Source organism: Anas platyrhynchos, chromosome 2 (assembly GCF_047663525.1).
Source record: "Anas platyrhynchos isolate ZD024472 breed Pekin duck chromosome 2, IASCAAS_PekinDuck_T2T, whole genome shotgun sequence".
Classification (NCBI taxonomy): Eukaryota; Metazoa; Chordata; class Aves; order Anseriformes; family Anatidae; genus Anas; species Anas platyrhynchos.
The window spans coordinates 128,646,675-128,672,331 of record NC_092588.1 but is presented as its reverse complement, the minus strand read 5'-3'; the positions used below and the strand labels follow the sequence as shown (position 1 = coordinate 128,672,331).

Genomic DNA, 25,657 nt, shown 5'->3' with positions numbered 1-25,657 from the left:
TAAATTATTATTCTTAGGGAAGAACATGAATGATAGAGAAGAGAGAAACATTTTCACTAAAAGTTGAGTTTACAGGGCTGGCAGTTAAGGTAATGTGAGGGGATATTTTTACTTATAAACTGAGAAAACTGTTCAAAGTTTGTCATTTGAGAGGTGCATGCAAATTACACAGGGCTCTGTGACATCCCTATAGTGAGGACAAGGAAAACTGCATAGTTTGCACCAGTGCTTGTATGATTTCTGTGCTGAGACTTGAATGAAAAAGAATGCCTGACAATGAATGAGCTAATTTGCCCATACTACAGGAAAGATAAATTTAAATAAGTTAATAAATAAAAGAAATAAATTATGTCATTAAAATATTTAATTATTGCAGGAAAACACAATACAAATTACATACCAGAAGTCAGGAGACTTGCTGAAATGTCTGTTGTCTGTCATAAGAACATGAACTGGACCGAATTCTAAACTATGTCTGCGATATAGTGATACTGGAGAGCTAATTGGCACAGGTTCTCATTGGTGGGAGTGGGACTGGTTGGGAGGATGCTAGTGGCTTACAAATACTTTCCCCTTCTCTTGCACGTTGATTTAATTCTAGTTCAGCTTGCTGGTAGCCATAAGTTGCATGAGAGTGCTATATGGATGTCACAGCACAATTTACTATGTTTTTATATCTATCTGAGATGAAATACCCAGATCCAGTGTGATTATAACACAAATACCACAGGAATTTTTCCTCTGGCAAATGAAGACACCTGAAATATGGACACCTGCATCTGAGCAAGTGTCTCTCTGTGCACTCAATGCATTCAATGCACTGGCTCTCTTTGCACTCAGTGGAGATCAGCTTAGTGAAGCCAAATTGGGATTAGTCTAAAGAGGAGGTCTCTTACATGTACATTCACAACATCCTCCAAACCAAAAAAAAACACAGGCTTAGTCAAAAGATGGGCCACAACAAGAATAGGAAAAAAAACAGCAATTCCTTCTACTACACTGAACACATTTCAGAGAAACTCTTCAGAGGCACTTGGTGAAGCCAAAATTAATTGTATACTGCTGAGATAGTATTTAGGTAACAAGGTGATACTCTAAACCCTAGTAATTTCTTTCCCGATCTTCCTGTCTTCATTAATCTCTATTGGCCAGCAGGTCATGCTATTTTGGTTTCTTTTAAAGCATGCTTTTAAAACTGGAGAAATCAAAGTTTTCTTCAATTGCTTTAGCAGAAATCTATTTCCCATTTTCTAACTGGAAATTGTTTGGAAAGTACCCTTGGGAGGTCTCTTCTAGTGTCATGTTCAAGGCAAGACTGACACTGAGTTCAGACAAGGTTGTTCAGGGCTTTGTCCAGGCTGGTCTTGAAAACATTGGAGGAAAGGTATTCTGTGACTTTTCTGGGTAACTTGAAATGATTAACCATTTTTCAGATATTACTTTTTTTTTTTTTTTTAATTTTTTAATTGTGGAATGTAGTAACTTCTCCTTGTTCCAATTTATTTTCATTTTCCCTCCAGTGGAAAGTCTGATTTCATCTTCTTTATAACCTAGCAACCTAGCAGGCACTGTTAAACTCCCCCTAAGCCATCTCTTTCTCATGCTGAACAAGACCAAATCTTCCAGCCTTTCCACAAAGTACACTTGCTCCAGCTCCTGACCATCTTGGTGGCCACTTGCTAATGTGTGCATTTATTGAACGGTACAAAACTGAATGCAGCTTTACAGATGCAGTCAAATAAGTGCCAAATAAAGGGGAAGAATCACTAACAGAATTTTGGTTAATTCAGTCCATATTACTATTACTATTACTATTACTATTACTATTACTATTACTATTGCTATTGCTATCGCTATCGCTATCGCTATCGCTATCGCTATCGCTATCGCTATTACTATTACTATTACTATTACTATTACTATTACTACTATTTTGTCTATTTGAGGACAGGGCATGCTGCTGGCCTATCCTTAGCATACTGCCAAACAAGACCCCAATCCTTTTCAGAAGAGCTGCTACTAAAGCTGGTCAGTGTCCAGACAACATCACTGTAGTGGATTAACTCAACCCAGGTTTTTGCAGGACTTTCCATTTTTATTTCTTGAATTTCATGACACTCCAGAAATATAATCATATTAAATCAGGCTTAGAACAAAGCATATTTAGTTCCTCATCCCACTCAAACAGACAGCAGAAATGGTTAGGATGGAAAAACAGAAATAGTTAGAATAGAACAACACAGAATAAGACAAAGCGATTTAAACTAGGCATACTCTTGGTTTGATTTAACAGTTCACAATTGCATATTTAAAGCTAGAGCCTACAAATTTATATCCATAAACATTCTATTTTCATAACTGAGTCCTAAATGAAGGAAAAGTTCTTGGGCATGAGAAGAACCAAACAGGTTTTCTCTTTTGTTCATGATACAATCTGCAAGACACTCTCAAATCTACCTTTGATATACTCATATGTCTCTCATATTCATAGAGGAAGCATCTGGAAAATGATATTTGAAAATTTATATATCAAAATTTATCCCAGAGGTGGATCTTAAAATAATTTTTGACCTGTCAAAGCACAGGAAAACCTGGAAAAAATCATCCCAGCATGCATAATTGAAACTAGTATACTAGCTGTGCTGAGAGAATTGATATTGCAAACTTATAAGTATAGTTATTAGAGAAAAAAAAACAACAAAATGAAAACAAACAAAAACAACAAAGAGCTAATTATCTAAGGCTATCCTGAGCACCCATTTTGCATGTTCATGCAACTGTACTCATCCTTCTTTTCTTCTTTTCCACTGTCCTTTGGTTCTGACTTTTTTTTTTTTTTTAAACAAAATACTGTACACAATGTCTTTGGTGAGTAGTGTATCTGGACTATGTGTAGTCCAGGTTTTTCTTGTGTATTCATTTGCACAAGAAAAACGATATAACTTGATCTCTGATCATTACACCCAACAAACAATCAATATTTACTAAATCACTGAGAAATATTATCAATGAAAAATAAACATTTGGACAAAGTTGTTGCATAATGAAAATAGCAGAATAAATAAGGGGAGAAAGTAGAAAAGGACAACAAAAAGGTCTGATACCTCAAGACAAATTTCAGATTGCATGGTTCTTCACTGCCCGGGTACCAGACACTCTTAAATAATGCAGAAAAAAAAATCACAGTTTTTAAATGTCATTTTGAAATGACTGAACAGTTATATTTCTTCTCAAGTTGCAATAATTCATCCTAAAAATGATGGTCTAGTTAATCTGATGCAGGTTATCCAAGCCAGTTGTCTGGGCCTATCCAAAATGCATAAAAAAAAAAAATAAAATCTGGAATGCAAAAAGGTGTAAAGCTTTCTTTGTGCTCTCTTAGCTGTCACATTATTTTATGCAAAACACTCCTAACTCAACAGCTGCCTGTTACATCACAAGGTCAAAACAAAACACAAAATTAGTACTCTCCAGTCTCTAGCCATGTCCTGTTTCTTTCAGTATGAGTTTCATCCTACATCAATGAAATCAACTGTGATGTGAAGGAGGCCTTAAGTTGGTAATTGATAAAGTACATTGCTCTACATCACAGAAGTGCGGTTGATATAACCTACTGAGGAATGAGCTGGTAAGGTGAGAAAGCAGAAGCGATGCAGTCAATTGCACAGCAGATGAAGATGAGGCTCCACAATTGTCTCTGGGCAGGATGAAGAGGGATTCTCTTTTATTCTGTATCCTAAAGGATTGCTGTGTAAACTTGAAAGAGAAGAATAAATTAAAAATATCTTTTTGTAGCTGTGAAGGCAGACATGCAGACTTCTTCCGTGACTATTGCCATTGAAGAAATATACCTGCCTCCTTTGATTATCTTTATTAGTTAAAGATAATTTACTTAAAGATAATTTACCTCAATGAAGGAATGAATGAGAAAGTAGCTCTGGAAATTAATTACTTCCTGCATCTTCTCTTTGTACATCTTAACAGTGCTTGAACATCTTGATAATGCTCCAACTTTTTTACCTTAAAAGTGAAGATCTAAGGTAGGTTTAAGGTAGGTTACTTATGACCAATTTCTATTAAAAAAGCAAACTAAAAACTCATATGGTTTTCTTGTAACTCCTTATTCTATTCTCTTTCAGAATTTGTTTCATTATGTTATATCACATTTACCATTGTCTTTGCATGCTTATGATGTCTGACATCAGGAAAATAGCTCTTGATCTTTGTCTTTGACTTAGGTAGTTCGCATTCCAAAGTATTTAATAATCTGTTAATTTTTATATCACAATTTAACTACTAATAAATATTTTAGTCATTCTTATTGATTTCCCTGAATTTTCTCTTATATAACACTGACCTGAATAATTTCCTCAGTGGTTGCTTGAACTATGCTTTCTGTGACTCTGTGGCAATGCCTATAGGTCATACTCACAGGGAGTCTCAGGAGTCCCACTCCTTTGGACTATCAATTTCTTAAACGACTTTGGAAAGCCCTATTTCTGTATTCTGATAGCAAGGTATTTTTGGTATGTTTGTGCCCTTGGGAAATGTAGCATACTGTGTTATGATGATACCATCTACCAGTTCTATTTATAATTTTTCTATGCAAATATGTTATCTCATATTTATTATATAATATATACTATATATTTTATATGATATATTATATACTATATATTATATAGTATATGTTATATCTTGTATATTATATATTGTATATTATATATTATACATTATAATGGTACATTCATCAGAGCTGTCATGGAATAGTTCTGACACAGAGATTTAAAGTCCATGTGAGTTTTCATAGAAAATCTTAATGTAACCCAGTTGTAAGCTGAGCAAAGTGAAGACTACCAGGAAGTTGAAAAATCAGCAGCAATATTTTCATTATTTCTTTTCTTGCTGTAATTAATATAAAAAAAAAGAACAGTAATAGAAGTTTTTCAAGTGAAGTGTTTATATGCTTTAATTTGTTCCTCATTATATGAATACTTCATCCTGGGTTATTGCTTTGTATTTTCATGGCAATGGTTGTGGTATAAACAATTCCTTAAATATGAACAGTATAAAGCAATGAGCTTCTAGAAGACAATGCAGGTGATGAGCAGTATTAGGAGACAAGGAAAAATGTAATCTCTTGCATTAGTCAGATGGAGATTAACTAGTGAAATAGTTACAAGAAATCTCTGAAAAACAGTGTTACCTTACTCTGGAAGTTCAATGTGCAGTCAGTTGTGCCTCTCCCCAGCTAACAGCATTATTTCCTACCACAAGAAAATAACTTCTTTGAAGCTTTTAATAACTTAATTTTCTTCATTCTTCCTCGGTTCAGAGAACAGGATGTGCAAGAGAAGCTTAACAAACCACTACCTGTATCAACCAAACTGCTTTTACCACAACGGGACCTAAATCTTTTTTCAGATGAATAAGGTGTAGATATGTCTAAAAATGTCTAGACAGGACTTCCTTTTCAGTACTTGGCAGTATTGTGATACAAAGCAACATTTGAATAGCTTTTTAAATTTCATTTTTCAAAAAAGGAAGGATGGCTTTAATAAAATAGATCTCTAATAAAAGTCCAGTGACATCTTTTCACAGATGGAGGTGCTCCATGGTACCGTATCTACTTTAGGTCCTTGCATACAGGGGTGAGCCACTGTAAGGTATCTGCCTACGGAAATCCCTTATGAGGGACAGATTTCAACTTAATGAGAACAACTTGAATTAAGACAGGGTGGGAAAGAGATTTTGGGAATAGGCAATGAAATCTATGTTGGCGTTATTGAGATTATATGTTACTGAGATTATAGATTTGAGTAGGCAGTAGATACTTTATTCATGGACTCCCTCAGTTGTGTTAGAGGCTATAGTTAGGAAAGGAGTATTCCTTCCTTTATACCCATCTCACTGGTGAACTTTGCACAGGAACCAAATTATCACAGTTTTGCAGAAACTAAAATTAATGAATTAGCACGGGTTAAGTAATACAAACCCATGTCTGCCTGACAGATTTGGTTTATATCATGTACCACAGTATAATATTTTATCTCGAAAATCACCCATTTCAGAAACTGATAATTATTGTTTTCCAAAAAAAAAAAAAAAAGATAAAAAAATAATTGTTTTTTAAAAAAAGATTTTTTAAAAAAGGAAAATATATTTTGTACATGGCCATCTGCAAGGTCTCTCGCTTACATTTTCTTTAAATTCCTGTCTAAACAACAGAAATCAATAACCTCATCCCAAGTTTTCATTGTCTTTGAGAGCCTTTTCACTGACTTTAGAAGGTGCTGCCTTTGGCCATGAAGAAACAATGTCTATTGATACTTACCTCTATTTGCTTGGAATGTTGGCAAGACATAACTGTAGATCTTGTGCAGCTCTGGCCACAGTGGTCAATGAAAAAATCAAATTAAATAATCCAGTACAGCTATATTTCTCTCATGATTTCTATCCTTTCAGTGATTGCCTATGTACCTGAAGTAATTCTTACTATGAAATGCTGTTTTATGTATGCAGTCTGTTCTTTCTTTTCTTCTGAGACTGATGTACAGAAAAGTTCAATAATCATGAAGTCTGGCTCTTGACGGGTAATGTGACCCAAGCAGCTGCCCTTTAAGTAAGAAGTTGTGATTGAAAAGGCATCTTCTTGAAACAAGTAATTGAAACTATCTGGCCTTATTCTAGACATTTCTGGTAGTGTACTGGGATTGTTATAGGAAACATGAAGGGATGACAGAAAACATTTTCAGATGTGGTCATGGACCTCTGAATGTCTTTAGAGAAAAACAGAGTTCATAGAGTTCCTGCATATGGAAAACAAACATTTTTTTTTCACATACTTCTGTAAAAACAGAAAGTATAGTGCATTTTTTGTCCTTTTCAGGCCACGTGGCAATATTCAGGAAACACAATGCTACAATGTTGGGTAACCATAAAAAATTCTAGTTTACACTGGGATGCTATGCACAGATCCACTAAAGCTCAAGATCTCTGTGTCTTAAGCTCCAATATTTACCTTAAGAAGTGACATAGACCTTGTGCCAACAAGTAAGTCCATATTAGTTTGGATGGAGTGTTATTTTACCTCACAATAATGTAAGGATTTTTAGAGAAGGAGTGCAAAAGAGGAGAAGGACTGAAAGAGTGACAGATGGAAGGGATGAAGAATGCAATAGAGAAGAGTTAGCTGTGTAATTGGCCTGACAATTTGTTAGTAAAACTAAGGATGAATGCAAATGTGGAACATATATATGATGTATAACAATACTGGGTAGAAAGACACATGTAAGATTTGTTTTGTGTCTGACAGTTATTTGAACTTCTGTGTAAATTTTGTGTCTACATAATCCTAGAAGCTAGTGCAGTTGGAATAGACTAGTCTATGCAGGTCATAGCTTGTAAGGGAGTGGTGCACCTCATATTAAGTACAGTCACTTTTGACCTTCCAATGTGAATAACCAGGTAGCCATTTCTAATTTGGTTGACCAAGGTCAAGGTATGGGACTCTAACTCCTTCTCAGCACTTACAGTAAAACCTACCCTGTTAAGTGAATTTAGAAACATTGCAGATTGGAAGAGTGACATCTTAAATGTGATAAGACAGCAGAGAATCTTCCTCTTCTGCATGACCTAGTTTTTTTGGGTATAATGCTTCAGATCACCACAGTCTCCCAACACTTAGCGCTGTTCAGGAGCTCTGTTATTGAGGCCTGACAGCAGAGAGCTTAGCATATGTGTTTGGCCAATATGTATCAGTAGTTAGCAAAACAAATAGGATGCTTGAATGCAGTAAATTACGGTTATGAAGTGGAAGAGAAAGTGTTATGAACTCAAGCAACATCAATCCATGTGTTGACATATAGTAAATCTCAAAGCTCAAAGATTTTGCTAATTAAAACACATTTGGAGTGGAAAAAAGAGACTGTTACTCCAGAATTTAGCAATGCTAAACACAATGCTTCTTGGGGTGATGGCAGTGTAGTGGAAAATATGTGTAACTCTTTACAAGAATCCAAAAGAAAGAAGGGAAAATGATGTCATTAATGCATTTATTTAGACGTCTTCTTAGTGTTATTAATTTTTAGTGGCTGGCATAGAATGAGAAGAGATCTGTATGTTTGAAACATCTTGTGCGTATGAACTCATATTTTAGCTGGAGCTCCGAAATAGTAGTGCAACATAAATGATAGTAAAACCAAAACTGTGGTGGATTGACTTTGACCACTAGTACTGTTTCCCTTTAGCAGTAGTTAACCAGACTGTTAACTACTCTGAATAGTAGACAAAATAGCAACCCAAATTTTTGTATGCTCTTCTATGTATTGTAAGTTATGCCTGTAAGTTATAACATAACTCATTACTTATTATACATTTATATAAGAAGAGTTTTCCCCCCACCAGTCTCCCTATCAGTCTTTTCTTAAATATAATGAAGAATGTTAAAATATCTCCACTGTTGGACATTTAAAACAGAAAAGACGACACCACGGGTATTTTTTCAGTTCTCAAAACACGGTGTCATCAATACATCATGAAGTGGTGGTTGTATTATTTTCTTCCCTCTATCCTCAAAAAGCTGAGTCAGACTTTGTTTCTTAAAATGAAAATATAGGTTTATCTGTATTTACCTCAAGTCCTTGTTCTTCCTGCTGGGCTATCTTCCAAAATTTGTTTGATAAAGATCCTTTTAAATTCCTCTTTATTCTTCAGACACTTTATTGCATTTTTTCCACCAAAAATACTAGTTCCAGGAGACACATGTGAATCTCTAAAGATCTCAACACTGAAAAAATACACACAGAATTCTAATACCTTAAAATATATATTTTTTTAAGCTAATAAATGCAAATCATTAAATAAATATAAGTTATTGGACTTCCAAAACTATTTAATAGAGTAAAGGCATGAAGACGGAAGCCTGAGAACACTCTCAACAGAGGCAGCTTTTTATTCTCAGTAGTCCCTATCCCACAAAAAGAAAAAAAAAAAGTTGCCAGCAGATACCTACCTAGCTGCTTACTCACTCCCCCTCCTCAATAGTAGAATGAATAAATGATAGGATGAATATCTTATGGGTTGCGATAAAGACATGGAGACTACTTAGAAGTTATCATCATAGTTATCAAGTTATCAACAAGGCTAGCGTCCTGGTCGGGGTCTGTTATAGACCGCCGAACCAGGATAAGGAGACTGATGAGGAGTTCTACAGGCAGCTGGCAGAAGTTGCAAAATCTTCAGCGCTTGTTCTCGTGGGGGACTTCAACTTCCCTGACATATCCTGGAAGCACAACACAGCCCAGAGAAAGCAGTCTAGGATGCTTCTGGAGAGCGTGGAAGATAGCTTCCTGATGCAGCTGGTTAGTGAGCCTACCAGGGGTGGCGCCCCGCTAGACCTTCTCTTCACAAACAGAGAAGAACTGGTGGAGGATGTGGTGGTTGGAAACTGTCTTGGGCAGAGTGACCATGAAATGGTAGAGTTCACTATTCTTGGCGAGGCCAGGAAGGGGACCAGTAAAACCGCTGTATTGGACTTCCAGAGGGCTGACTTTGTGCTGCTGAGGACACTGGTTGGCAGAGTCCCTTGGGATGCGGTTCTGAAGGGCAGAGGAGTCCAGGAAGGCTGGGCGCTCTTCAAGAGGGAAATCTTAATGGCGCAGGAACGGTCTGTCCCCAAGTGCCCAAAGGAGAGCTGGCGGGGAAGAAGACCAGCCTGGCTCAACAGAGAATTGTGGCTTGAGTTTAGGAGAAAAAAGAGGGTTTATAATCTTTGGAAAAGTGGGCAGGCCACTAGGGAGGACTATAAGGATGTTGCGAGGCAGTGCAGGGACAAAATTAGGAAGGCCAAAGCTCATCTGGAGCTCAATCTGGCTACTGCCGTTAAAGATAACAAAAAATGTTTTTATAAATACATCAACACAAAAAGGAGGACTAAGGAGAATCTCCATCGTTTACTGGATGCGGGGGGAAACTTAGTTACAAGAGATGAGGAAAAGGCGGAGGTGCTTAATGCCTTCTTTGCCTCAGTCTTTAGCGGCAATACCGGTTGTTCTCTGGATACCCAGTACCCTGAGCTGGTGGAAAGGGATGGGGAGCAGGATGTGGCCCTCACCATCCACGAAGAACTGGTTGGCGACCTGCTACGGCACTTGGATGTGCGCAAGTCGATGGGGCCGGATGGGATCCACCCAAGGGTACCGAGAGAACTGGCAGAGGAGCTGGCCAAGCTGCTTACCATCATTTATCAACAGTCCTGGCTATCGGGGGAGGTCCCAGTAGACTGGCGGCTAGCAAACGTGACGCCCATCTACAAGAAGGGCCGGAGGACTGACCCGGGAAACTACAGGCCTGTCGGTTTGACCTCAGTACCAGGGAAGCTCATGGAGCAGATTCTCTTGAGAGTCATCATGCAGCACTTGCAGGGCAAGCAGGCGATCAGGCCCAGTCAGCATGGGTTTATGGAAGGCAGGTCCTGCTTGACGAACCTGATCTCCTTTTATGACCAAGTGACGCGCTGGGTGGCTGAGGGAAAGGCTGTGGATGTGATCTACCTTGACTTCAGCAAGGCTTTTGACACCGTCTCCCACAGCATTCTCCTCAAGAAACTGGCTGCCCTAGGCTTGGACTGTCACACGTTTCGTTGGGTTGGAAACTGGCTGGATAGTCGGGCCCAAAGAGTCGTGGTAAATGGAGCCAAGTCCAGTTGGAGGCCGGTCACTAGTGGCATCCCCCAGGGCTCGGTGCTGGGGCCGGTCCTCTTTAATATCTTCATCAATGATCTGGATGAGGGGATCGAGTGCACCCTCAGTAAGTTTGCAGATGACACCAAGCTAGGTGCATGTGTCGATCTGCTCGAGGGTAGGAAAGCTCTGCAGGAGGATCTGGATAGGCTGCACTGATGGGCTGAGGTCAACTGCATGAAGTTCAACAAGGCCAAGTGCCGGGTCCTGCACCTGGGGCGCAATAACCCCAAGCAGAGCTACAGGCTGGGACATGAGTGGTTGGAGAGCTGCCTGGCATAGAAGGACCTGGGAATATTGGTTGATAGTCAGCTGAATATGAGCCAGCAGTGTGCTCAGGTGGCCAAGAAGGCCAACACCATCCTGGCTTGTATCAGAAACAGCGTGACCAGCAGGGCTAGGGAGGTGATTGTCCCCCTGTACTCGGCTCTGGTGAGGCCGCACCTCGAGTACTGTGTTCAGTTTTGGGCCCCTCGCTACAAGAAGGACATCAAGGTGCTTGAGCGGGTCCAGAGAAGGGCGACGAAGCTGGTGAGGGGCCTGGAGAACAAGTCCTACGAGGAGTGGCTGAGGGAGCTGGGCTTGTTCAGCCTGGAGAAAAGGAGGCTCAGGGGCGACCTTATTGCTCTTTACAGATACCTCAAAGGAGGCTGTAGTGAGGTGGGGGTTGGCCTGTTCTCCCACATTCCTGGTGACAGGACAAGGGGGAATGGGCTAAAGTTGCGCCAGGGGAGTTTTAGGTTAGATGTTAGGAAGAACTTCTTTACTGAAAGGGTTGTTAGACATTGGAACAGGCTGCCCAGGGAGGTGGTGGAGTCACCATCCCTGGAAGTCTTTAAAAGACGTTTAGATGTAGAGCTTAGGGATATGGTTTAGTGGGGACTGTTAGTGTTAGGTTAGAGGTTGGACTCAATGATCTTGAGGTCTCTTCCAACCTAGAAATTCTGTGATTCTGTGATAGACAAAACAGTCTTGAATTGGGGACGATTAATTTAATTTATTGCCAGTTAAAATAGATTTACATAGTGAATGATAATAATAATTAAAAAAATCCACAAAAATTTTAATAATTCAATAATGCCTTCCTCCGGTCCTTCGTTTTTCTCAGATTCCATACAGTATCATATCTGCATTTCTTTAATCAGTTTGTATGCAACATAAAAAAAAACAAAGGAGAAAGAAGTTATTTGCTAGGGCAACAAAGAAAGTAAGAGACCTAACCAAGCTGCCCATTCCAGGGGTAATTCATGCTGTCCTTCTAGCAGACATAGTGTTCCAGGTGTGCCAATTCCCTTGCATGACCACTGTGATGCCTTTTTGAACCTTTCTCCCTCTTATGCTGCTTCACATATCCTTTTTCCAGTGCAAAAGAAATGAAGTTTTAGAGTTTGGGGGATGAGCGACATGAAAAACATTTTATTTATTTATTTCCAGCTTGCTTCACCAAGGAAAGAAAAGTAGATAAATGAAAACAAATGGCCCCATGAGAATTTCACTGTTGTTAAAAAGCTATTTCTCATTTAAAAATGTAATTTCACTGAAATAAATTAAACATCTGTAATTGTGCTTTTGTTGATTCTGAGCCTGCTGAAGCCAACTGGGAGCTTTCCCGCTGATTTCACTGATTTTGGATGGGGTCTCTTATGAACTAACGATGTGTTGTTGATTTGATGTTTGTTAAAAGGGAAGCCAGAACTTTCTGAAACTTTTCCTCAGACTCATTATCCTCTGCTCAATTTTGTTTCTGTATTTCTTTGATGAATGAATGTATGACATCAAAAGGAACAAGGGAGAGACGAGTATGAGTTTACATTTCCCTTTCCCAGAACTTGCATGGTAACTTCATTTGTTGTCTGTTGTTTTAATGTATAGCAGGCCAGTGTTCATGTTGCTTTCAAGATGGAAGTAGAGATTTTCATTATTCTATAGGAAGCATTTTCACGGCAAGATCCTTTGAACATTTTCCATTGCAGACTAATGGAGAATAAAAAAAGCCATGGGATACCATTAGAAAATCTGATTTCATAACATTTTAAAAAGCAGCCTGTCTTCTTTTTAATCAATTTTCTAAGATCTTGCTGAGGACCCCTCCTGATAGTTTGTCATCTTGTCAAAAATAAATTTTCTTTTGCCTTTGCTCTGATGGAGGTGGGGCCTTTTTTACAGATGGCTTGGTAAAGTGAGCAGGAACCCAGAAAGAGGGATAATTATTCATAAATGACATTTCCTATTTCTGTGGTTTTTCTTGAACAGGAAAGATACTCTAATGTTTGGTTCTAATGAGAGGAAAGGATTTATTGTGTCTCTGTCTTGTCTCCTGGGAGTGTAAATGCTTTACTTTCAACTCTTCAAGTAGTTTTGATTTTTATTTTTTTTTAAATCCCAAATGCATTTTACTTTCTTTTGGCACTTAGCTCCAATCATTATCCAGGATCCTGGCTGCATAAAGACAAAATGTTAGATAACCGGACAGCTACTTAGCTGTCTAACGCAAGCTTTTCACAATAACCCGCAGGAGCACATCATTTTAATGATATCGTTTTTGAAGGTTAATCTGCACTGTGTGTGAAGCATTAGGTCACACTGTATGTTTGTTTTCAAGCCCAGGAGGTGTGTGGGAGGAAGTGTTCTCTTTTGGTGCTGAATAAAGCAGATACACAGTCATGGCAAGATGGCCAGCATGAGTCCCAGGTGGGAAACTGTTGTGGTAGTGAAGAATTTGGCTGTATCCACTGTCAGCATTACCTCCATTTGAGGATACTTCCCCTTTCCACACTGTATTGTTCATTTCTGACTCACTCTCAGACAGATAAACTTGGGAGTCATCATAAAGAGTCTGTTGAGCTACAGGAAAGAATACCTCACATTTTTACATGCTCACAGGTTTTAGAACAGCTGTTTTCTCCTTCAAAATGTGTGGAACCAAACTGTAGAAGAGGGAAGTACATAAATTAAGTAATGTTGAAACTTCTGGGCCATAATTGTGCAGCACATTGACTAAGCACATTGACTTCACCTGCTCAGGGTACCTGCTTTGGCAGGGGGGTTGGACCCGATGATCTCTTAAGGTCCCTTCCAACCCCTACAATTCCATAATTCTGTAAGAACATGTGGCATTTGTGGAAGCTAAGGGGGTCTTTTCAGGCTGAGCATCTTCTCTGTAAGCTGTCAGTCAGAGGACTGGACCTCATCTTTTGCTCCAGTGAAAATCCTAGCTTTCTTCTTACAACATATTATCTGCTAATAAATTGAAAATGGTCTAAGACCCAATGAGGATGAATAGTTTCCAGTGGTAGGAACTAGGGAGCTGTATACAGCTGTTATTAAAAGGTGAATTTAATAGAATAACAACCTCACCCTTTGTCTTTCATTTAAAGGAAATGCTGTGTTAAATATTGAATGGCTCAATGACAGCTACACAAAGGGGACTTTCTGTAATTTCTTTTGCACAAGGAACTCAGAGATGTTATATGAAATCCCTTGCCTACCTAGCAGACCTGGCAGAGTCTTGAGAGTTTCCAGGAACTAGTTTGAAAATTATAGGCAGCATTGGTAAAGTCCACTGATGAACTGTGGGAAAATCACTGCAGTCCTGTGTATCTTAAACCCTTTGAAAGAAAACCACAGGGGCATCATACTGCTAATTTTGAAGAACTCAGACAGCACAAAAGAGAAATAGCCACTTCTCCATTACAAGACCATGATTCATGTAACATTTCTTTTCTTCCTCCTCCTTATATCATCCCAAAGTTTTTTAAAGGCTATTGTTGCTTTATTAAAAACAGCTCAGCTCCAGTTTGCTATGTCCATTACTCTGTGAATTTATTTTTATCTGGTTGCTGAACTCAAGATGCCCAAAGTGTTCTGTTATTCTCTATAGGGTTTATGTGGCATGGTTTTGGTAGTGGGGGGCTGCGGGAGTGGCCTCTGTGAGGAAGAGTCCAAAAGCTGCCCCATGTTAGATAAGGGCCAGTTTCAGCTGGCTCCAAAGGGGACCCACCACTGCCAGAGTTGAGCCAATAAGCAGTGTTTTTTGCAACTCTGTGAAAGCAGACTTAAGAAAGGGAAAAGAAAAGGAATGAGAACCAGCCCTGCAGACACCACCGTGAGTGCAGGAGGACAGGAGGTACTCCAGACACACAGCAGCAGTTCCCCTGTGGCCTGTGGAGAGGTCCCTGGTGGAGCAAGCTGTCCCCCTGCAGCCCATGGGTCCCACATGGAGTAGATCTCCACCCTGCAGCCCATGGAGTAGCTCCCGTGGAGCAGGTGGATGTGGCCTGGAGAAGGCTGCAGCCCATGGAAAGCCCCCATAGGAGCAGGCCCTGGGGCCAGAGCTGCAGCCCTTGGAGAGAAGCCTATGCAGGAACAGGAGGACTGGGGGGAACTGCAGCCCGTGGGGGACCCTTTCTGGAGCATCTTGCTCCTGGGGGATGGACCCTGTGGTATGGAGCCATGTGAGAGCAGTTCTTGAGGAGATGCTGCCTGTGGGCAGCCCCTGCAGGATCACTTTGGGAAGGATGGCATCCTGTGGGAGGGACCCTATGTGGAGCAGGGGCCGAGAGTGACCGTAAAGGAGTGGCGGAGGGGACTGACTGCAGCCCACATTCCCCGTTCCCCTGCGCCACTTAGGGGGAGGAAGTAGAAAAGGGTGTATGAGAAAGACGGTATTTTTAGTTTGTTTTTATTTTCTTACTGCTCTAGCTTGTTATTGATAGGCAATAAGTTATATTAACCTCCCAATGCTGAGTCTGTTTTGCCCATGATGGTAATTGTTGAGTGCTCTCCTTGTCCTTATCTCAACCCTTGAGTCTTTTCCATCATATTTTCTCCCCCTTTCCTATGAGTTAAAACTGCCCAGCTGAGTAAAACCACCACATCTCCTCATTTAAAATATTTTTTCCTACATAAAGCACATGTAGGCTTCAACTTGTATAATATACTCCTTGTTGGTGAATGAAAATGTCTCCATGGTGCTTTACTACATATGCCATCTTATATTTGGCAAAAACATATCAAAACTGTTTTCAAGGAAGAGGATATGGCTGAAAAAATAAAGAGTCAGAGAGTCATGAGCTACATTATCTCTGTGAGAAAGAGAATTTTCATCACTTTTTCAAAGCCAGCTTCCTACAGCATGTGTGATCAGCACCTGCCAAGCACATGGAGAATGAAGTGAGAGTTTTTTCAGTGTTTAGTGAATAAGCTTCTCTTGAAAAACACAATGTAATTACTCAAGAAATAGGCATAGCAAAGGCAAAAACAATGCAAAGGTTCCTAGACCTCCAGTGCACTTACTCCACAACGAATGCCTTCCCTTCTAAGGCAGACAGAGTTGAGCTTTGCTTCAGTGCTTACTGCAGCTCTGTCCCCTCACCTCTCCCTGCAAACCAAATAGCTGACTCTCACATTCCCTGGCTTTATGGAAATTCCTTGGTGAGAAGCTGGACTGCACCATAGGAATATTTTAGGAATATTCACTCTGATTGTTCACAAGGTGATTTCTGCCCTTAGCAAGAGTGAGACTACGCATTAACTCATTAACATGGATGCTGTAGACAGCAAAGCTCGACCACAGCTTTGCTGCTGGTAGTCTCTGAGAGAGCTCCTACCTCTAGCAGCCTGTCTAGGGTGCCCTGTAACTTTCCCAGTTAAAATTCAAGTTTGTGCATAGCAAGTTACACTGAGTAAAAGATGTAGCCAGCAGAGGGCAATGAATGTTAGCTTTTGGAGCGATTGCATAAAGCAGTCCCAAAGTGGTCAAAAATGTAGGACAAAAAGGTCAAACAAAAGCATGTTGTGAACTATTGCTATACATCTATTTCTATTAATTACTATGAGACCTAAAAGAACCCTTGTAACCATGTGAGCTATAAACCTCCTTTTTAACAGTCGTATTAAACAATGTAGTTCCTTATTTATGACAATATAGTTAATAGTCTTTTCAACAGGGGGAAAAAAACTAATAAAAATGATACTGTCCTAAATTAGGACAAAGAGCTTAAGCCAATAGCCAATAAAAGTGTAGCTCTTCATATAAATCCTGTTTTATTGGTCTGTTCTGGAGAGCAGTTGTTTTGTTTAACTTGATAAACAGGTCATTTTTTCCCAAGACAATTAGGTGCCTGAAAGAAAAAAGAGGGAGGGCTGGGAAAGTCATTTCAGAGAAGAAAAGCTGCTTCTTTCAGTCAGATGCAAAGCTCTTTATCACAGATACTATTCAACATGCTGGAAATAATGTGAACTTACAGTATGAACAATTTTTTTTAACTTGGTTGACATCTGCTAGGGACATAACTTATATCCAGGCACTTGGGCAAGCAGTTGGTGCCAAGAGAGTGCAACATGCAAGTATTATTCACCTCTAACAATCTGGGCAACATCTTTTTTTGAGACTAATTGCAACTCTGGGTGCCAAATATTTTAAAGCTGATCTTTTGGCATTGCTATGTTAACCAACGAACAGCTTAATAGCAGGAAATGCCTGGAGTGTTAGTGGGAAATAGTATTTATTTATTCTGTAGAAGACCCTGAAGGAGCTCTTCAGCACTGGGACCCTGTTGCAACTCTGCTATGCTGTACAGGAAGGCTCCTCTGCACAGTAGACCTGAGCTTTACTACTATACGTGTCATGCCTGCTCAGCGATCTGGGGTATGTCACTTGATTTTTTTCTACTGAACTTCCTATCTTGAAACAGTATTAGTAATTCCTCTATTCAATGTGCCATCAGAACTATAGCTACAAATGGCAATATAAAAGCTAGGTTGTTTTTTGATACAGGATAGGAAAGAAGAAGAAATATCTGTTTTATGAATGTTGTAAGTCCAAGAGAAAAATGCTGGGCTATTTGACTGAAATGAATAGATCTTTGCCTCCCAAAATTTCAGCAGAAAGCTGGCAGCTGTAACTGTCATAGTGCAATTCCTGTCTGACTACTCAGAGTAACAGAGCCTGGCAAGGGAGCTACGAGACCTCATGCAAGAAAGAAAATACTCCTTTCAAAGAGGTAAAGAATGGAAAGCAATTTTGTGCAATGATGGCACAGCCTCGAAGAGCTCAGGAGAAGGAAGAGCAAAGTCCCAGAGGAAGCAGAAGGATGTATACCTTATACACCCAGGTGAGCTTCCCAGGACAGGAGCTGGTGGTAAGTGCCCTGATGTTCCTGGCTATCAGCAGTAATGACCATTATAGCTGAAGCTCTCAGCACCTGTGTGTACTTAATTCAGAAAGAATACAGGAGATATTACACTGTGTCAGACCCAATAAGGAGATGTTAATAAGTACCTGTTTGCGCATGAAGCAACTGTTGCTTCTGAGCTTTTATGATGTCTTGTCAGCTAACAGCGAGGAGCCCAGCTGGCGCCAGCTCAGACGTGAAATGGGACCTACCTGGAGAGATGGCAAATATTTGACTTGGTGCTGATGAGCTAGATTTCGGTCATGGCACTCTGCTCCCTGTCAAGTGAATTGTGGCAGAGGTAGTGGGTGTGCTTGAACCCTGACAAGTCTCCTTTCAATGACTGCTGACTTTTGTCTTTTCACTGGTTTGTCTCAGACTGAGCTCCAAGCATCCCAAAATGGGGGCTATCAGTGGCAGCAGGGGGTTGTGAGTAAAAGGGCTTCATATAAGTGCAGAGTAGTACATGAGGTGGGGTGACAATCACCTGGAACTTAGACTATGTGCTCAAGATTGGTAAATTAAGTGAAACTAGCGAGCACAAGAGCTGTAGACAATTCCCAAGGAAATTATATTCATAGGCTTTACTATTTTACATGTATACATACTTATATACATATATATTTTGAGGCTAAGGGGGTCATTACTTCAGTCGTTTAGTCTCCTATGTCTCACTCATATGACACGGGGAACTGTCATGAAGATATAGAAAAAATAAAGCATGTTTGCTTTTGTTTTAAAGACCATAATAAAGCATTCACACAAGCACATGTGAAGTGTAATCACAGAGTGGCTCCACTCTGAGCTCTTTGACTGCTGCCTCGAGAGCTAAGAGAAGCTGTTCCCAGGGCGATAACGTACTGGGGAGGGGAACACAGAAGGGTGACAGTCTATTCCCTGGCACGGGGACCTGCAGGGTCTTCTTTTTTCATAAATGCACCCTTCCAGGTGTGCAGTGGAGGGCAGCCTCCTTACACTTCCCCTCTTCTAGGGATAGCTTCCATCCTGAGTCATCAGGGCCAGCTGAGGATTTGATAAACATAAGGTTGCTCCAGTTTAGCTGCAGCTCGGTGTTTTAACGGAGTCAGGGCACTGTAATGCAGCAGCACTTCTGCCAGCCTGATGTACTCTGCCAGCATAGATTAAGTGAAATCAGTGAGCATGAGAGTTGTAGGCAAGTCCCAATTAAATTATATTCAGAGAGTTTAAATATTTTATACATTTTATTTTTTTGAGACTAAAGGGGTTGGTAATTCTGTCTCCTATGTCCCATCCACAATAGAGACTTTCTCCCAGCTACTCCTACCCTTTGAGGACAGATAGTAAACCTTAAGGAAAAATGTCAACATCCATTGATATCCACTCAGACGTGCAAAATAAAAATCCCTAACTCCTTGCCCTCCTTGCCCTTTAAATTAATCATCAGGGGATTTTCTTTACTTTCCTGTCTTGGGCCACAGAAAGAAGAAGATAATGCTGAAGTATTTTTTTTCTTTTATTTTTTATTTTTTATTTTTCCCCAGAGGTGTTCACACAATAGAGCAAAGTTGAAAGCACTAATCAAGGATTAGACAACCTTCCTTCGTGTACTTCCCCTCACAACCATTTCTTCAGTGGCCAGAGGATTATCATCTGTTTGGGAATGGAAGGGAAAGGCAACTCCAAAAGAGTCTCTTCCTAACCAGGGGAATGGGCATTGGCCCCCTAGAAGCCTCCTAGGAGGACACGGGTGAGGTGGAAGGCAGCTGAGTCCCATACAGATGCACTGTGGAGGTGTGTGAGCATGACAGTGCCCTGGTAAAGTGCTGTGGCTGGTCACTGGACATCATCTTTGAACTGCATACAGATCAGGCATCATGGCTGGTGGTCCCTATGATGAACATTTCATAAGAGATCCCATTATAGTTAAATGATGAAGAAACTCTTGAAAGCCTATCAATTTATGAGAAAAGTGCAATTGTTGAAAGCACTGGGAAATACACTTGGAAGAAGGAGAAATTTTGATATTTTCAAGAAAAGCAAGATTTAGTTTCAAAACTTGTGAGAGAATCACAAATGCTTGAGGTCTAATCCTTTCTCTACCATTCTTGCTTGGCTTCAGTGAAACATAGCCAGTCCTATTATTAAATGTGGAGAGTAATCTCTAGTGCCATTTTATTTCCAATGAAAAAGTTTTATGGTTAGCACTTGCATTCTCTGAAATATCTAATATTAGGATTCTTTGCTCATAGGATCAGAGTTATACATTTTAAATAGAGGAGGTGAAAATAACAGTCAACAATAGAATATCATAAATGAAATAAATTTTTGATTCTTTTGTATTCAAAGACTTGAAAGTGAAAGCTTAATTTACTTTGTATTTTCTACCATTTCAGTCACAGTTAAAGACATTTAATTAAATAAAATATAATAATGAAAAGACAAAAGAACAGTTGATCAGAGAGGTGAATGAAGTTTTTGAGTTTTATATAATAGGGATATGCGAAGTTGACAGTGGTGAAGAAAAACATCTTAAGGGAAAAGATTTGTGTAACTTTAGAATGTTTTACATCTTAAAGAGTAAACGCTGCTGTACAAGAATCAGCTACAATATTGTTACAGCTTTCAACAAGGAAGCTGCGCAGTTTGTGAATGGAGAAAGCAAAACACAGAAGAGTAAAAATATTTTGTAACCACATTACAGTATACAAGCAGGAAGTGAATTATATAATTTTCTAAATCTGGAAATATTAATAATCAAACAATATCAGCTTATTTCCAGGTAGTCAGAATTAGGTCATTTAAAAAAATGCCTGTAATCTGATAGATAAACTAGCAATGCATGCATTCTTTAAAATGAAAGTGCCTGCTCTCAGTATAGGCTTATTATGTCTTACAATGTATCTTTACATTGAGGACTTCTGTTTTTAACAGTGGGTTGTAATATGTCTTTGCAGTTATGAGATGTCTCCCACCTTCTGACCAAAAAGGCAAAAGTAGACTGGAAATTTCCATTTTGATAAGAAAGCCTTAAAACAAAAAATGGCATGGGTGTGGTAATGCAAAATATATGTTGACATCATGGGCTCTCAGCCAGATCTGTTCTGAGCTGATCCTACCTTCTCTCCTTCCTGCTTTTTCCTTTCCCATCTTTTCCTTCTTTTCCATTCTTCATTGCTCCAACCCTATGATGGCCAGATATGAAATGCTGCCAGTCAGGATTCCCAAGCTTCAAAGGGATCTCTCATCAGCTGAGACAAAGCCTCTTTTGTGTAGCTCTTGGAGAGTGTCTCTGGCTGCTTCTGCGCAGTTAGGGAACTTTAGTGTTTCTCTTCCCTCCAGCCTCTTGCTGCACCATCTGGATGTTGCAGGGATGGTTTTTGTGTTTTCCCCCAGGTTGCAGGTGAGGTATGATTGTATGATTGCAGTCGGTGTGATGTTCTGCAGGGACATATCATTCTACATGAATGGATGCAAACCAGTCTCTACTTTTTTTTTTTTTTTTTTTTTTTTTTTGGTGAGGAAATCTCTCCCTGTAAGGTATATATCTTAACCTTGTGTTTTGCCTGCTCAGCAATCAGCAATACACTTGTAGATGAAATTCTTACCAAATGGAGTTCATGGATACAGTCACAGAAAACTGTGAAAAAGAAAAGTAATAGAATTAACATTAAAAACTTTTTGATACAATTGGAATGAGGTTCTGAGGTTCAGGAAATACTACTGTGCTTTCTGAAGGATGTCTCGGATTTTGCAGGATCTGTCAGCTTGATTTCACAGGGCTTTGCTCTAATTTTCCATGTCCTGTTCTCCAAAAATGTGAGTGCAAACAATATGCCAAGTGCAAGCACTGGGAAGAGTTCATCCTTCTCCTTTGAGGAAGTGATATTAAATGGGTAAGAAGGCAGACCAAGAACAGCCACAGTAAGTCACATCTCTGATCTGTTTAACTCAGTATTCTATCAGCTAGGGTAGCTAGCAGGAAATATTTAGCAAGAATACCAAAGATAGGGCAAATACAGTAGTAGTCTTTCTGTAAGAGAATCCAAGAACTGGGAGAGAGGGATGAGAGCCACTTATTGAGGCTTCTGAAGTTCTCTTACCTATTTGCAGTGCAGAATTTTAAATTGCCTATGATTTATTCTCATGTCGAATGACAGAGCTTATTAATGGCTTTGCAAAAGGAAAAACTTGCATTTAATTTCTCTTTGCTTCTGGCAGTTGAAGTTTAACATCACTGCTGGGGCCAGAGACTTCTCAAGGCAGATGTAGTGTTCTTCTGCATGTCAGCAGCAGAGTGGTGGTTCTCCCCAGGGCTTTCACACACTTGTATTTTCCTGTTTTTTTTTCCACTTCACAAATCCAGAAGATCTTACCTCTGGTCAGTGGCTCAGGGCATCCATGCCTGTCTAGATCACGTGGCTCTTTTTTATTGTTGTTGTAAGCCTATGGGACTGGGACTGTAGGAGTGAAGTTGAAGGTTGACACAAGTAGCCTTCTGTGCTGATTTAAAAAAAAAAAAAAAAAAGGCCTCATATAAAGGTGGAGGACATTCATTTTTGAGAAACAAACAAACAGAAAAACAGCAAATTGGAAAAATTACTTCCAGAGACTTGTTCACTTTCTTTTGGAACTGAGGGACCTGTGAGGGTAGTGGCCTAGTGACCACTTCAGTTTCCCTGCTCAACAAGAAGGATGTGAGCGTGCAAAATTTCATGCGAAAAGTTTCTTGGGTAAGCATTACATTTTTCACAGATTTCTCAAAGAGGGAATGCAATGTGGGATCCGCTTTCTATGATTCAAACTGAAGGAGAACCCAGAAAGGTGTGCTGTGAGTCACCTCTTGAAAATACTTTGAGATGCTCTTAGGAAATGCTCCTGGAATATTTGAGTATTGAAAAATGTCATACTGAGCCTAAATCAGCACAGCCTTTTTACACTTCGTGGTTAACAAAGGGCACACAAAGACACAGCTAAGGGCAGAGCTAGGGGGTACAACAAGGAGAAGGTTCTTCTGACTGCATTATACAGTGGTTACAGAATAGTGCAGTTCTTTGTCCTTCACTGGGCAAAACTCTGGCACACATCTTTTATTCAGCATTTAACAAAACCATTGCTGTGCCGTGGCTGCATTTCTTGGTGATGCCAGTCTGACATTACCTTGGGGTAGAAATGCTTTAGGTATAATAGAAGTGTACCTTGCAATAATGAAAAATCCTTTTACAAGCTAGAGAGTAAAGCACTCAGAACAGAAGAGCTGCTCTGGTGGCCCCAAGGTGATGCCTCCCAGAGCAGAGAGGTGAATGCACAACAGCAGCAGTATTTTACAATAATTTACATGAAGAGTAACAGAATGACAGAACATGAAGCTACAGTGAAAACAGATGAGATTTCTTTTTTTCTAGCACTAATGACAGTGAAATGTTCCCACTAAGAATTTTATTGAAACTATATGTTTGGGGGAGGAAAGAAAAATATGGTTTTATTCTTTCTTTCTTTTTCCTTTTTCCTCCATCATCTTTTAGGGGGCAGCTTCTCCCTGAAAGGTAAACTTGATTTAAAAATAGAGGATAGAAGAGGCATATTATTTTTCCTTATGTCTCACTGCCCAAAATGACTGTATGCTTTTCCCTGTTGCTTTCTCTGACAGATTTGTAGGTGGATGGATGGCAAAACCAACTGCAGCATGCTACCTTTATAATGCAAAAGGGCCAAGGGCCATTTGAAAGGTGGCTAAGGTCACAACATGTAACGTGTTGCTCAGCAACACCTTGGAGCCAAGGAGTCTCTCATGCTGTGACTCAGCTCCTCCCAGGTATGTGCCTTGGCTGTCTCCCAGCTCTTCATCAAGACGTGGGCATGCAGCTGTGCCTGCTTTTCCCTGGGGAGCAAATGCAGGGGCGGGGGCTATCACATGCTGCCTGGACAACAGGGGATCCAGGACAGAGGGTGGGGATGGGGGCAAGAGATGCACTGCAGAACCCAACAGGTTTAATTCTGTCATTGTCTGCAGCCTATAACAAAGTGTTACAAAGGCTGAGACATACAAGTGGTTCCAAGCAAGTGGTGTCAGCACCTTCAGTGAGTACTCCTCCTTCCACCTTCCCTTCTCTCAGAAAATACAGTGTTTGACAGGTAACAGATAACATTGCCAGGCAGAGGAGTTTCAAACACTTACAAGGCTTTCATTACTCAGACTAGAGTGGCTCACCATAGCTGGCTGGGGACACCCCTCTATGGGCACCACAGCAAGGAGAAGTGGATTAACTGTAGAGTCCCAGCAGCCAGTACCTTCCTCTGCATTTGCAAATAGTCTGGGAGAAAGCAACCAAAAACCTTTGCTGCTTTTGCTTCCACTTTAAGGGGATGGAGTGGGAGGCTGGAGGCATGTAATATCTGATTCATGTGGTGTTTGGTGCAGAGGAGCTGAGAGTTATTACCATCCCGGTGGCCTAGGGCAACAGAGGGATCTTCTGGGAACTGGCTGCAATGGCTGCTGTGGTTGAGCTATTCCGGTTTATACACAGCAGTAATATTTCTGTGGTGCCCAATGTTTTAATCCAGATCAGCAGGTCTTTACTACACTGACCTACAGATCTCTATCAAAACTAATGCAAGTCCCTTCTGCTTTCAGTGAAAAAGGTGGTTCGGTAACCTTCTGCTGCAATGTTGCTCTTTATTGCACGAGTAATTGCCCTGGTCTAGCAAGTCTGATGCCTTTGTGTTTGTTCAGGTTTTGCACACTTGAATGGTAATGCAACACTCAAGCAAAGAGATATAAACTGCGGAGCCTCTTGTGTTTCTAACAAACAGCACATATAATCTCGCTGTCTGCTTTTGCTCTAATTTGTGGGACTCCTTTTCCCAGAAAGGCCTGTGAACATGGCATTGGAGATTTTTGCCTCAGGTCTCTTGTGATGTTTTTGATTTCTCATCGTGTTCACAATGACAGAGCCCCTTTCAAGATTCAGTTTGAACTGGCAGTTCCTTTTGCTTGCAGTATTCCAGCTGCTGCGTAAAGACTGACTTCAGGGGCTCGCCATGGTCATGCCAGGGCCCCTCCTCCATATGCCCGCAGTTCCTAGGTGTGATTAACGGGTTTCTTCATGTCTCAGCCATAAAACTGCACGATCAGATCCAGTCCAACAGTGATGCTTTGTAATAAAAAGCTCCTCTCCACAGACATGAAGGAGAATGATGACTGTCAGGGAACCCAATGCCCCAGTCAGAGAGAAGGACACAGTCCCTGATGGGGCTGTCCCAGCAGTGCCATCAACCCCATGTGCTGGGGGTGACGCCCAGCACTGGCGACAGCTGCTCTCCAGAGCACCCTTCAGTCTGAGGGTATGGGACACATTACAGGACATAAGGGAAGAGCATTTGGGGGCGGCACAAAGCTTATTATGGGATTTGTGGAGGAGGAAGCAAAGGTAGGGAAAAGGAGGGATCAAGGTGATCAACTCCATTTCTGACTGAGGGCACTGCCTTCTGGGTGCATGTGTGTATGAAGATCTGTCTGGGGCAGACGGAGAGGTCTGTCTGTGTGTGTGGTCTGTGTGTCTGGCACAGGAGGGCCTCAGCCTCAGGGGCTCGTTTGCCCAGGTGCCAGCAACTGAGGAGACTGGGATCCAGGGGTCAGGAAACCTAGAGTCTGAGCCAGGGAGCTGCTGGAGGGATCCACCTTGTGCATGCATACATGTGTATTCCTATTAACAGAAATTCAGCCAAAGAGGGGAAGAGGATGAGGCCACTTGCATTTGC

General features: G+C 40.5%; 1 protein-coding gene and 1 long non-coding RNA gene across 5 annotated transcripts in view; one reads left to right on the top strand and one right to left on the bottom strand.

The window, feature by feature from the left end:
* AGR3 (anterior gradient 3, protein disulphide isomerase family member) overlaps window positions 1-21,359 on the bottom strand; it is a 42,349-nt gene extending 20,990 nt beyond the window's left edge. For both annotated transcript variants that reach the window (XM_038175418.2, XM_038175419.2), the window contains exon 1: window positions 21,016-21,359. The gene's annotated coding sequence lies outside the window, so the exon portion shown is untranslated. The remainder of the gene's footprint in view (window positions 1-21,015) is intronic.
* Window positions 15,357-25,657, top strand: part of LOC110351878 (uncharacterized) — a 28,585-nt gene continuing 18,284 nt past the window's right edge. For 2 of the 3 annotated variants that reach the window (XR_005263799.2, XR_011806987.1), the window contains exons 1-3: window positions 15,357-17,857; window positions 19,441-19,646; window positions 23,547-23,711. This is a non-coding gene — a long non-coding RNA (uncharacterized lncRNA). The remainder of the gene's footprint in view (window positions 17,858-19,440; window positions 19,647-23,546; window positions 23,712-25,657) is intronic. The other variant, XR_011806986.1, reaches the window with a different exon arrangement.